Below are 12,567 nucleotides of genomic sequence, written 5' to 3'. Positions count from 1 at the left end.
ACTCATAGAGCTTTTATTAGAAACACCTGCACATCGTGATGCACCCCAGTACAACAGCTGGTGCCATGAATCACACGTGTATCGAGGTCTCTTCCATTTTTGGTTGTCAGAAATGTGGTGACTGCAATATATTGAAAAATGTTCCTAATTTTGCCTACATTAGTATGCACATACTTCATAGAAACAGTATTTACGGCAGCGTTGTTGTGTTGAATTGCATTAGATTGCCCAGGTGTTGCACAGCATGTGCAGATACACGAACGTCTAAAAAACAAGGAACCTCTTCGCCACGCCTCCGAATAACGTCACCCCGTCGTTCCCTATTTTCTCCCAGATTGACTCATTGTCTGGTATTATCCTTTTGCTTCCTCTTCTCACTGCCAGCACACATACGACAAGTTTTCAGGTCTTCACCCGCCTGCCTGCCCGCCCGCTCCACCTCTTCCTTATCCGACTGCGTCTGTGGGCCAACTGGCGAGGGCGCGGTGTTTGCCAATGATGTGATGTGTTTGAACAGTGCTTACCTCCAGGGGATGAGAGAATGAGATGAGGTAGTGGTGTGTTTGTGTGAGAAAGAGAAAGACAAAGAAAGGTATTTGCCCCCAGAGGATACAGCGTACACCGATGTTGCAAAAAAACAGCGTCCAAATCCAGCGGGGGGCCAGTTCATTGCATCCCCTCAATGGGGGCTTGACTACAAAGGCAGTTTTGGTTTCATGATGTCATGGTGGAATTTCACCTCGCGCAATCAAACAACATCTCTCGGCAAACAAAGCGTCACATCACTCCCCGAAGCTCCGCCGTTCAGGTTAAATCTGGGCCGAACAACCGGCGTGTTGTTCTGGGGCTTGACGAGTGAGGTGAGGAAGAGCGAGGAAGATGAAGCAAATCCTTTCAACACACACAAAAAAAACACAAACAACATGCAAAACCAGATGGCCCGTAGCCCTTTTTCTCCGAGGACAATGCTGTCTTAATGAGCGTTTCAACCGAGACCAATAGGAGACAGGCGGAGGTAATGGCATTACCAGCGTCTCCAGCTGAGTCGCTCGGCTTTTCTGGTGCGTCTGTCTTTATTTTATGGCCGTCATGGGAATTCCCCCTGACAAGACCACCGCGGTTATGAAATACACTCATTCTCCCCACCGTGAGCATCCTGCCCGCCATGTCGCTGCGTGTATTTATCACCTGGATCATAACAGATAATCCTTTTGCAATATGCTTCCTCAGTGTGTGTGTGTGTTTTTCAAGGTGCCCTCAGCTCGTATTATATGGATCTGCATCTCGGGTAACCTGCCGTGTCTACAGTCTTTCCTTGGTTGTGCTGCAGTCTGCACTTCTGTGCAGGTTTCCTGTTGCCAATGTTCAGGGCCCTGAAATAGCTTACAGATTCTTTTTTTTTTTTTGTAGCTTTCATTTATTTCTTAACTTCATTCAGTAGTTCTTTACTTCACATGTTGTTTGCTTGTTAAAACACATATATGGGAGGGTGAAGGCGAGTGGAAGAATGCATATATGTGCATGTAGATGCAAAGTGTGTCTAGAAGTGGGATGCATATCTGTGTGACCAGATTTTTATGCAAGTGAGATGAGTGTATGTGGATTTGTATGGACATAATGGTGTGGTAGACGGACTATGACCAACCAGTAAAGTGTTTTGGCATAAATACTGAAGTATTATAAAGACCTGTGTTAGGTGCAGCACTGATTTGATTGCACATAATGAATAAGTGGGCTGCAAAGTGGCTCGGTGGTTTGCGTCCCGGTGAGGACACCCGGGATCTTTCTGCGTGGAGTCTCCATGTTCTCCCCGTGCAGCGTGGGTTCTCTCCGGGTTCTCCGGCTTCCTCCCACAGTCCAGAAACATGCTGAGGTTAATTGGTGATTCTAAATTGTCCGTAGGTGTGAATGTGAGTGTGCTTGGTTGTCTGTCTCTAAGTGTAGCCCTGTGATAGACTGGTTACCTGTCCAGGTGAACCTGCCTTCACCCTGAGTCAGCTGGGATAGACTCCAGCCCCCCATGACCCTAGTGAGGATTAAGCGATGTATAGATAATGGATGGATGGATGGATACAGTTAGCCCTGACGTCCTGAGACTCTGTGTGCCCTCCTGTGCTGCGGTAACTTCACAGCTTTCAGTAAAACTCTGATATTATGCAGATGCACCAGACAGTAGAAACACAGATAAACTGAAAACCCATCAGAATCCGATGGAGTTTATTCTCTGTGTGACGAACATCAGGCTCGCGGAGAATGATCAGAAATGTGGATAAGGCTTCTGCACCGCATTGTGATTTCTGTTGAAGTGTTCTGGCTAGCATCTCCAGCGCTCTGAAACCAGGATGTGGAGTTTACGAGTGCAGCACATTACAGGAAGCGGAATATTCAAGAAACCCAATCATTAATCATGAATGGTGTCAAATCCTCTTTAGAGTGCAGCCGTCCTCTCTTCGAAATAGACTCTCCAAATCTGTGCAGCTCTGCTGGAGGGGTGGACACCACTCCTCCAGATCCTGTGACGTATCTGGCAGAGATGCACCGTTTGACTCCAAATTAAGTTTGGCTGAGATCTGACAGATTTGAATTCAATAATGTAGGTTCATGCTATTTTTGCACTCACCAAACCGTTTGCGGAGGCCTCTCTATTTGTTTCTGCAAGTTTGTATGAATGTCTACAGCGTGTGTGTGTGTTTGCATGGATGTGTGTGTTATGAGTGTTTATCTACAACCAATGATGTGCATGTATATGAGCACTAACGGATATATGAATGAATAAATGGTCGTGTTTTGTGTTGACAGTGCTGTTTTTTTGTAACAAGCTAATGAAAGCTGAGCTCAGCATCTCTATAAGTGCATGAACGTATGTTGCATAATATTACGTGTCAGCGTGCATGTGTGTGTGTGTGTGTGTGTGTGTGTGTGTGTGTTGCAGTGTGTTTCCTCCCTCTCACAGTGGCTGATGGGTACCAGACGTAAGCCGAGGGGCTGCCTGGCGCCTCGTCCCAGGCCTTCTATATGGAAACAGTTAGGAACCGTTACGTCAGCAAGCTACGGCACTCTTTCCCCACTTTTCCACTCGCACACATCCAAAGAGTGGACTCACACACGCACACACACACACATATTTTCACAGAACATGCCCACTTTCTCTTCCTCCCTTTCTTCTCCGCGCAGCAGCTTCTTTTTTTCGCACACTTTAATCGCAAACGCGCACTCATTACATGTGTTTGTTGCTCGAAAGTTGCGTCAGCGCAGCATTCCACACTTTTCCACGCGTCACTAAGGATGACTGACTCCAAACAGCATTTCTTGCCCTTTTTTTCCCATGGAAAACTCTTGTCCTTATATAACCCTGGAGTCTGGCAGCCTGCTCGTCCTACTATTTCGCTCTGTGTCTGACTCCCTCTCTCTAACCTTTCTCTCATCCCAATCCATCTCTCACGCAAGCGGGCAAAAAGAAAAAAGAAGTGAAGTTCTGTGCGTTGGGCAGACTGTGGTAGTTCCCCTCTCTCCATGCCAGGCCTTTGGTGCAAACATATGTGTCCAATATTCTCTTCCTGCTGCTGCCCCCGTGCACTCATGAGCACATTCATGAGTCCGTCTTCATTTCTTACACGAATTACAACTCGCCGCGGTGAAATGAGCCAAACAAATGAACGCAGGGAGATGGTTAGAGCGTTTTCTGCAGCGACAGACGAGTGTGTCTGTGAGGCCTGTGGTGAGGAGGAATCCCTGATTGGCTCTGAGGCTCAGCAGGCCTCAGGTAATCCAGCTTAATGCAGTTAGTGTTGTCATGGCCACCTGTGTATTACACACCGCAGCCTTACAGCAAGACAAGAGGGGGTGTCTAGACTGGCAAATCAGTGGAAAACAAAGAAAGGCTGTGAGGGACACGCTGAGCTGTCTGGAGCCTTTTATATAAACATCAAGCAAAGTGCTCAGAGGAACGGGTCGTATGAACAAGCAGGCGTCCACCTGGTTGAGTCTAGCGAGGACAGGCTCCATGTAATTTCCATCTATATGGGAGCCGGAGTGTGTTTGAGCGATCAGGGGTTTCGATTTGTGCACAGAGCAGAAAGCAGACGGACGCTCTTTCTGATTACTCAAGCAGGTGTTGTGTAACTGACTGCTGCCACCTACTGCTGGCTCCCGGTCAAACTCAGCAGCTCGGCTTTGTCCCCTGACAGGAAGGTGAGAAACGATCGATACTTTTGTTCCACGGGTGAAGCCAGCAGCAGATTGAATGTACATCAGCCCGTCGGTCCTCGGGTTTCGCTTAGCTTCTGCTTTCAGGAGCGCCTCTCAATGAGACAGAGAGAGAGGAGAGAGTATCTTCATCTCCCCCACCGGCCGCTGCATGTGCAACAAGGCAGCCCCTCGTCACTGTGAATGACTGCGTGCATGTACGTTCAAAGTGCTGACTAAAGCAGCTGCCGGTGCTGACATCTGTCTCTGTCTTTTCTAATGGTGGAACAAACTGCAACTCTCTCTCTCTCTTTCACCGCATCAGCCCCATCAGCACTCTCTGGCCAGGTCCAAACCCCATCAGCGTGTCAACACACACACACACACACACACACACACACACACACACACACACACACACACACTGACTCTGTTTCTGCTACTGTAGTCAGCAGCACACGGCAGCACATATCCCATATCCCAGCATCTGCAGCTCCACAGCCCACATCCTGGACCACCGCTGAGGAGGACGGTGTTTCAGGTGGTAGCGCTGAGTTCACACACTGCCTCGTCTCTCTGGAAGACGGGATGAGGAGTATTTTAAAACAACTGTTTAAAGGACGAGCCAGTTTTAGCCGCCACTGACATCCAGGTGTTGTGTTACTTCCTTTAAACTGAATGTCATCCAATCAGTCGTGAACTTAAAACCTTTTGACTTTATTTTGTCTTGTGATTTTTTTAAATGTAGTTTTAGACCTTCAGAGATAAAACCCTGCCATCATTCATGATAAAGGTTTTCCACTTTAAGGCTACGGCACCTAAGATTAAAGGGATCTGGGTTATTTTCTGTGGGCGTGGATTTAAAAAAAAAATGACTCATAATTTGTGTTAATGCCCAATAACTGCTTTGTGGTGTCACAGGAGCTTCTTTTCTTATTCAAAATTATGTTTTTCTACCGACTTTCCTCTAAAAGCTATACAATGAAGGATGAGCCTAAATAACAATGGCTGGTTTTCCACTGCAACAACTCGGGGCAGACATGAGGAACAAACCTGTAATCGTCTGTATCTGTTAAAATCTTTGACAGCTTTGACCCCGACGTTACCACTAGTTACTGGATGTAACTCTGTTCTGTTAGCATGTTGGACATAAAACGAGGGAGGTTTGTTGTATTAGCCAACATGGCTGCTGGAGAAGAGGTAAAAATTTGCTTTGATTTTAATTAAACAGCGTTTGTCTTCTCTGAGTTTAACCAATCAGTGATGGTATTTTTTTTTCATCCTCCCTCTACGGCGGTGTTTCTTACAGTTGGAACACACTCAAAGGTTTGATTCACCCTCATGTGGCTGCAAGTTCCTGCTCCACAAGTTCAAGCGCAGCCTGAAGCTCAACATCTGCAACGATCAAACTGTCGTATAGGTGAACCTCCGTTGTTCTATTTCTTACAAGCTCCAGTTATGGCCAAAGAAATGCTAAATTACTATTTGGAAATACTATTTGTCATTGTCTTACTGGGACTGCAAGGTGGAGCGGTGGTTAGCATCGTTGTCTCGCAGCTAGAAGGTCGCTGGTTCGTGTCTTCGATCTTTCTGTGTGGAGTTTGCAGGTTCTCTCCGGGTTCTCCGGCTTCCTCCCACAGTCCAGAAACATGTTGAGGTTAATTGGTGATTCTAAATTGTCCGTAGGTGTGAATGTGAGTGTGCTTGGTTGTCTGTCTCTAAGTGTAGCCCTGTGATAGACTGGTTACCTGTCCAGGTGAACCTGCCTTCGCCTTGAATCAGCTGGGATAGACTCCCTGTGACCCTAGTGAGGATTAAGCGGTGTATAGATGATGGATGGATGGATTGTTTTAGTGCACTCAGAGTTGATGACATGAGCCTGAAAGAACCAAGTCCCTCCTGTACCAGTTTGCACCTCTTCACATCTGCCCCAATGGAAAAGCACCTCATGTGGTTTAGACGCCGATCCGATGGCCACACAGCACACACAAAACAATCCTTAAAGGCGTTTGGTAAACAATATTTACGCCATGACTATTGTGCTTTTATTGAGACGGTGCGGTACAATTATGTTGTTTTGTGAAAATGGTTTTATTTTCATACAGACAGCACGATCATGTTTACGCGCATTCTGCATTCAAAGACTATTTTCTGTCGGTTATGCGGCGCGAATAAACAGAAATCCGTTTCTACTGTAAACGCTTCTCCATAATTAGGCCCATTGTTGTGTTTCTACAATCACAGACACATGATGACTTGTATGTCGCCGAGACAAAAGGCTGAATCTCTCTCACAGCCGCCTGCTCACTGCTGACACTCAGCGTCTGTGGCTGCTGCTCTGTTATCATTCCTCCTCTCTGTGCCCATGACCTCAGAGCCACATGCAAGCTATTTCTGTTGAGTTGCTTCTGGCTGAAAATGACTTCATGTCTGATTTGCTTGAAACAGAAAAGCGCTGAGAGGAGGAGGGGGGGGAAGCATCAGTGTGTTCATGGAAAATGTACCGCATCAAAACGGCATTTATTCTGGAGACGAGTTAGTTTGGCTTTGATGCACCAGCAAGTGCAGCACCTCTGAAGTGATTTCCCCCTTTTTTTTTCTTGAAAAACCCCTTCGTGGTTTCTCGGTGTCTTTTTGGTAAACCGATCCTTCTGGTTTCACTTCCCCACTTTTATAAAAAAATCACAGTTTACTCTCCACCTGGATATTCAAATCCTCTGCCTTCTCCCCCCACCGCTGCTCTTCTCTGTAAGATGGGAGCGCTGGAGCCAGGTAGGTCTGCAGACATGAGTAATGTGGCTAAGACTGACTCATACAGCAAGACATCAGCCGTCAGCGTGGAGCCAGCAATGACACAAGCGTAAGAGCAAACACACACACACACACACACATTATATAGTGAATCGACACGCGGGCAGACAGACTTGGCGGTGCCGATGATCTGAAACCCAGTCATGCAAAGTAACCTTTTTATCATCACTTCATATTATATGATCATTGTTGAGAAACTGGAAATTAATCCATCAGCGATGAGCTCAGACTGCTGACAGTAAACATGTATTTGACACACACACACACACACACACACACACACACACACACATATGAGCCTGAAGGGCCGTTTATGCACCTTCATCTTATTTTTAAGCATAAATATGACAACGGTTGGATTATTAGTAGTTCAAAGACAAATTACTTCAAAGTTTTATTCTCTTTTCTTTTAATCTCGTGCTTTTAATCTTGCATGTGTGTTTCTTTTACATTCACTCATCAAATGCCTCAAAGTAATATAAATAAAGTTCTGGAATCAACCACAAAACACACTTTTAGTTGCACGTAGACAAAATAAAATCGCTCCGTTAAAGCTGCAAAACAAGCGTCTCGTGTAGTTACTGTGTAATTTATGTAAACACACATATGCGCACGCTCCTCATTGCTTCTATTAAACATTTATTATTTATGCAGGAGTAATGTGAGGTGTCTCCACTTTAATGCCTCCTAATGGCTTTTTGAGTTACCGCTGCCAGCTATGAATAAATCATATCAGTCACGGTGCAGCCGAGGCCTCGCTCAGCCGGCGGCGGCGCTGAACTCATCTATAGGTATGTGGTGTGTCTTTGGGTTTGTACAGTACGTCTTATCTTTGTTTGATCCGAAAAATAAATAAAAGCTTTAAAGGGTTTAGAGGAAGAAAAGGCCTGAGGTTCTCTTTTTCTTTTCTTTTTTCTTTTTTTTTTAAACAAATATGTAATTTATGTTCTGCTGCTGCCGCAAAAAGTCCGACAGTGAAGCTGCTAATATAACATAAGACTGTGTTGTCATGACAAGAAAACAAATGAAATAAAGTTTTTTTGCTGTGATCCGGACGTCGCCCGTCGGCTTCCTGATGAGCGACGTCCGGTGTGGTCGCTCTGGTCATTTCCACCTTGGCAGTACGCGACTCCTCGTAGCTCCTTGTCAGTACAAACATGAGCAAAGAGGTGGATTGTGAGTGGAGCTGATGGAGGCAAACGTCTCTGAGCCCTTAATTATGCATAACTTCATGGCTTAATGCACCCAAAACAGAAGAGCTATTTAAAGGTTTCTCCCCAGTGCAGCTGTCATTAGGGAGGAAAACAGCAAGAGTGACCAAAAACGTTTGTGTACCAGGTTGTAAGCAGGTGTGTTTCTGCTGTGAAGTTAGACAGTTTAACATGGGGCTCTATGGGGCTTGGCTCGCTTTTGTAGTCACCCTCAAGTGGCCGTTTGAGGAACTGCATTGTTTAGAACTTCCGACGGCTCACACCAACAGTATGTCCCTTTGTGAGGGTTATGATGCCTAATTTTTTCTGAGACTGTCTCACTGTCTGACTTTACACAAAGGAACAGAAGACGTCCTTTGTCACACACAGGCATGAGTAATAACAGCTTTAATTCCACTTCAGCGGCGCTAGCATTGTGGCTCTTTGAATAACAGCACAACTGTTTTTAAAAGAGTAATATTTTTCTCTGCTTCCTCTTCATAAGTTTAGAATGAACCACAAACAAAGTTAATCAACAGTCTGTATCAGTCTACAAACTAGACAATAATAGTATTAAACTGCTGGGTTGCATTACACTGTAGAGTTGTTGTTGTTGTTTTCGTTGCACCCGGTGACCGTATCTCCCAGTTTAGGCCGGGGGAACTGACGCACATCTCTCTCTCTCTTTCGTGCACTGCGCCGGCTGGGATGATGTGGAATGGGAACATATCGACCCCCTGGATGGCTCGGTATCGACAAGCGGATGGATTTCAGGAAGTGACCTTGGCTAACTCAGACGAGCACCTGACCAGAGCCCGGCTCATTTTCCCACAGAGCACATCTCTGGCACCAGCCGCCTCTCTGAAATCACACTGCGGGCTGAGTGCTTGCGAGAGGTAAACACCGCTCACTGGGCTGAGCTGAGGTCACTGCAGACTGATCTTTAGTCGCTGCGGTCGTCCTGAAATGCTGTCATGAATTTGGTAATGGCAGTGTGTCAGCTGTGGGTGTCGAAAAGAATTCATGGAGAGGATTTGAGAGTGGATTATAGGTCTTAGCTGCTCATGAGTAAGGCAGAGAGCAGCAGCGCACCAACATGATATACACAGTCATGACTCGATAATCCGACACTAAATGTTAAACCTTCTTTTATGTCGGATTGTCAAGACGGAGGTCCAGATACAAGGAGGGCTTGATGCTGGAAGGCTCATTTGTTGTTAATATTTATTGTTCATAGTTGTTATAATAACTAATGTATTGTTAGAACACTACGCATCGCTGGATTTCACGTCTAATTGACCAGTGCACTTGTGCACGTTCCGGACACTTCCACCCCGGGGCAGCGCTCCGATGAGGTGGAAGTGTCCGGAACACACAGGCAGTACTTGGCTGCTGATGCCAGTTTAGTTAGCGCTCACACTTCTGTTTCCACCATCGACACTCCATCGTTATTTCCACACACACTGAGCACGCTCGCTGCGTGTGACGTCGTCGTGTCCTCTTCTGTGCATGCGGGACACTTTTGGGTCGTATGAAGTTCACTCAGCAGATCACATACAAGTCGCATTGAACTGGAAATGTGAACGAACTCGCAAAAAAATCAGATTTCACAAAAAAATCCGAAGTGAGCATCAAGTCCTGCAGTGTGAACGTAGCCAATCTGTGGGATTGTTCAGTCAGATAATACGCCGTCATCCTGATTGGTGACATAAAACGTCATGTTGGAGTCGGAACCAAGGCTGTCGCTATGTTAAAGCTGTTTCTCATGGGTTCCGTTTGTTTTTTTCTAAAAGCCTGTCGGATAGCAAGGTTTAGGATTGTTAAGGATTGGATTATCAAGTCATGACTGTGTATATATGTTATACACATGACTCAGTATGGGCATTAATACTTAATTTATCAAACAGATTGGAAGTCAGTCAGATATGATGAATACTTCGAGTCACTTTGCCTTTATAAAAGTGTTGCTACATGTGGATTTTTTGTTTTTTTAATTTGTTCAAGAGCATTTCAAATCCCAGTCCCTCCGTCACAATTAACTGAAGCTGAATTGGATTTTGCACCTTGCATTCCAGAAACAATGCCCCCACTACGCTGGACAATCCCCCAGAATGCACTTGGAGAAGATGTTCAGGAGGACCAGAAAGTGGTTTGAAAGGAAACTACTCAGAAAATGTGTGAACAGCTTCCATCATGTGAATTATCTAGAGTAACGGGAGTATTGTTTCTGTTTAGAGATTTAGCTGCTGGTATTTCTTTTAATTAACTTTCAAATCCTGTGAGCATCACAAACAAAACCCCGTTTACTTCCATTGTTTTGGGGGTGGAGGCAGAAATCTGGGAACAACCAACCAATAGTGGCTAAACACGCAGTGTAAGTGTTTCTTAAGCAAAGCAAATCAAAGTTATGAAGCTAAAAACACACAAAAAATGCAAATATATTTTAATAAAGCTGAGACAAGCAGACTTTTTTTTCAACATATTGTAATACAAACGGTCTGAGGGTAAACCAGGACCTTCTTCAGGCTTTAGAAAATCTAACCTGTATTGGGAAACACCAGCTTTTCACCCGGATCAGGTGAGCAAGAAAGTCCAATGGGCGGCAGAGGAGGTGGTGATGCAATGTGTTGACTTTTAGCTTGACTGTTTTTGCAATTATGGAGCTTGTCTGGGGGGAGTTTTCTAGGGGAGGAGGCGCAAGAGGAGGGCTGTATTTTCTAATTCTACATTTGTTAATTAGCCTTTTCCAAGATTTCTGCTTTAAGTTTGACCATTTAAAGCGTTCCTTTTACATTTAGGAGTCCAGTGTTTTCTAATTTAGCTCAATCAACCCGTCACTGTTGTCATCATAAAGAATGTCACAGACAGGAGGCTGTGGGTGATCTGTTGGGGATTTTCTGTGTTTAGTTTGAATGGTCTCCTTGTGAATGTTTTCTCCCACACTCCCAAAGAAATGCTCGGTTGGTTAATTGCTGATTCTAAATTGGCTGTAGGTGTCAGCGAGCATCGATTGTCTGTCTCTCTAAATGACCTTGTGATGGACTGCAATTGGATCCAGGCCCCGTCACCCTCTGCAGGACACAGCAGGTACAGATGGATGCTGCTGTATGAACATGTCTTATGTTATCTTTTACTCATACAGGAGTGTTGTTAAGCACTAGAGCGGATGGATTAAAAATGAAAAACAAATGCTTGTTTCACATCAACAGAATTCTTTAACAGAGGCTTCGTTTGTTAACAAATCATTTTGTCCTTGAGAGTTGTTTTTTTTTTTGTTGCCACAGATCCTGGACCAGCTGATTCCTCCAATAATTACACAACTGCATTAGAAAAAGCTGCAGACACAAGTCAGGTGTCAACAAATATCCCACACCGCCCCCGCGTGGACATTACTGGCATTACACCGCCATTTAAACAGGCCTGCCAGCTTCCTGTCAATCATCGCGGTGACTCCGCCCCCTCGCTGATCTGATTGGTGGCCAGCAGGGCGCTGGAGCGCCAACGAGCCAATCACGTGGCTCTGCCTCCTGTTAACAGGGCTCCTGTTCTGAATGCCCCCTCTGTCGCCTGTGTGATGCTGTTATTTATAGATGCGGGAGGATGCATAGAGCAGCATGGCAGAGGGAGGGAGGGGGAGACAGACAGAGGAGGAGGCTGATGATGATGATGATGATGATGATGAGGCCATACGTCTTGATCTAATGATCTCTCAGACAGCAGTAGAGGAGAGCAGACCAGTCATTTTCTCAGGCCAGAGTACATATTGATCCTGTGATCTTTTCAGACTGCATGTGTTTGATTGATGCGTCTCCTAAAGAGGAAAACGGAGGTGAAGGAGAGGAGGGAATGGAAAAGAGGGAAATCCATTAAAAGCTGCATAAAGTGCAAGTTAAAGGGTTGTGGTTCAGGTCAAGGTGTGACGAATTTTATGATTAAATATAAGATTTGTGATTACATTAAATTTAACCTCTTAAGACCTGATGTCCACACGCGTTATATTACCACAGTAGCTAATGTTTTCGTTTTTATTATTATTTTATTAGTAATATTTATTTTTATTTTCATTTTTCATATTTTTTATTATTATTTTAAAAATATTAATTTTCTTTCTTTTTTTTATTCTAGAGAGAAATAAAAAAACCCATATCAAACAAGAGCTCTGGTCTGTAGAGGTTAACAGCCACTAAGTGCTGCATGTTGGTCGATGCAGGTGTCTCGTTAAAACTCGATGCTCCAATCAACAACTGCTTTAATTAAATTATGCTTTCAGCTCACGCCTTCAAAAATAAAATTAAAAATTCATACATGGTAAAGTTAGAGAATGACAAAAAATAGCAGAAAATGCTTGTCACAATTTCCCAGCTCAAAAACAGTAAATCAG

The sequence above is a fragment of the Stegastes partitus genome, unplaced genomic scaffold (genome assembly GCF_000690725.1).
Source record: "Stegastes partitus isolate 25-593 unplaced genomic scaffold, Stegastes_partitus-1.0.2 Scaffold1959, whole genome shotgun sequence".
Classification (NCBI taxonomy): Eukaryota; Metazoa; Chordata; class Actinopteri; family Pomacentridae; genus Stegastes; species Stegastes partitus.
Note: the sequence above shows the minus strand (reverse complement) of the source record.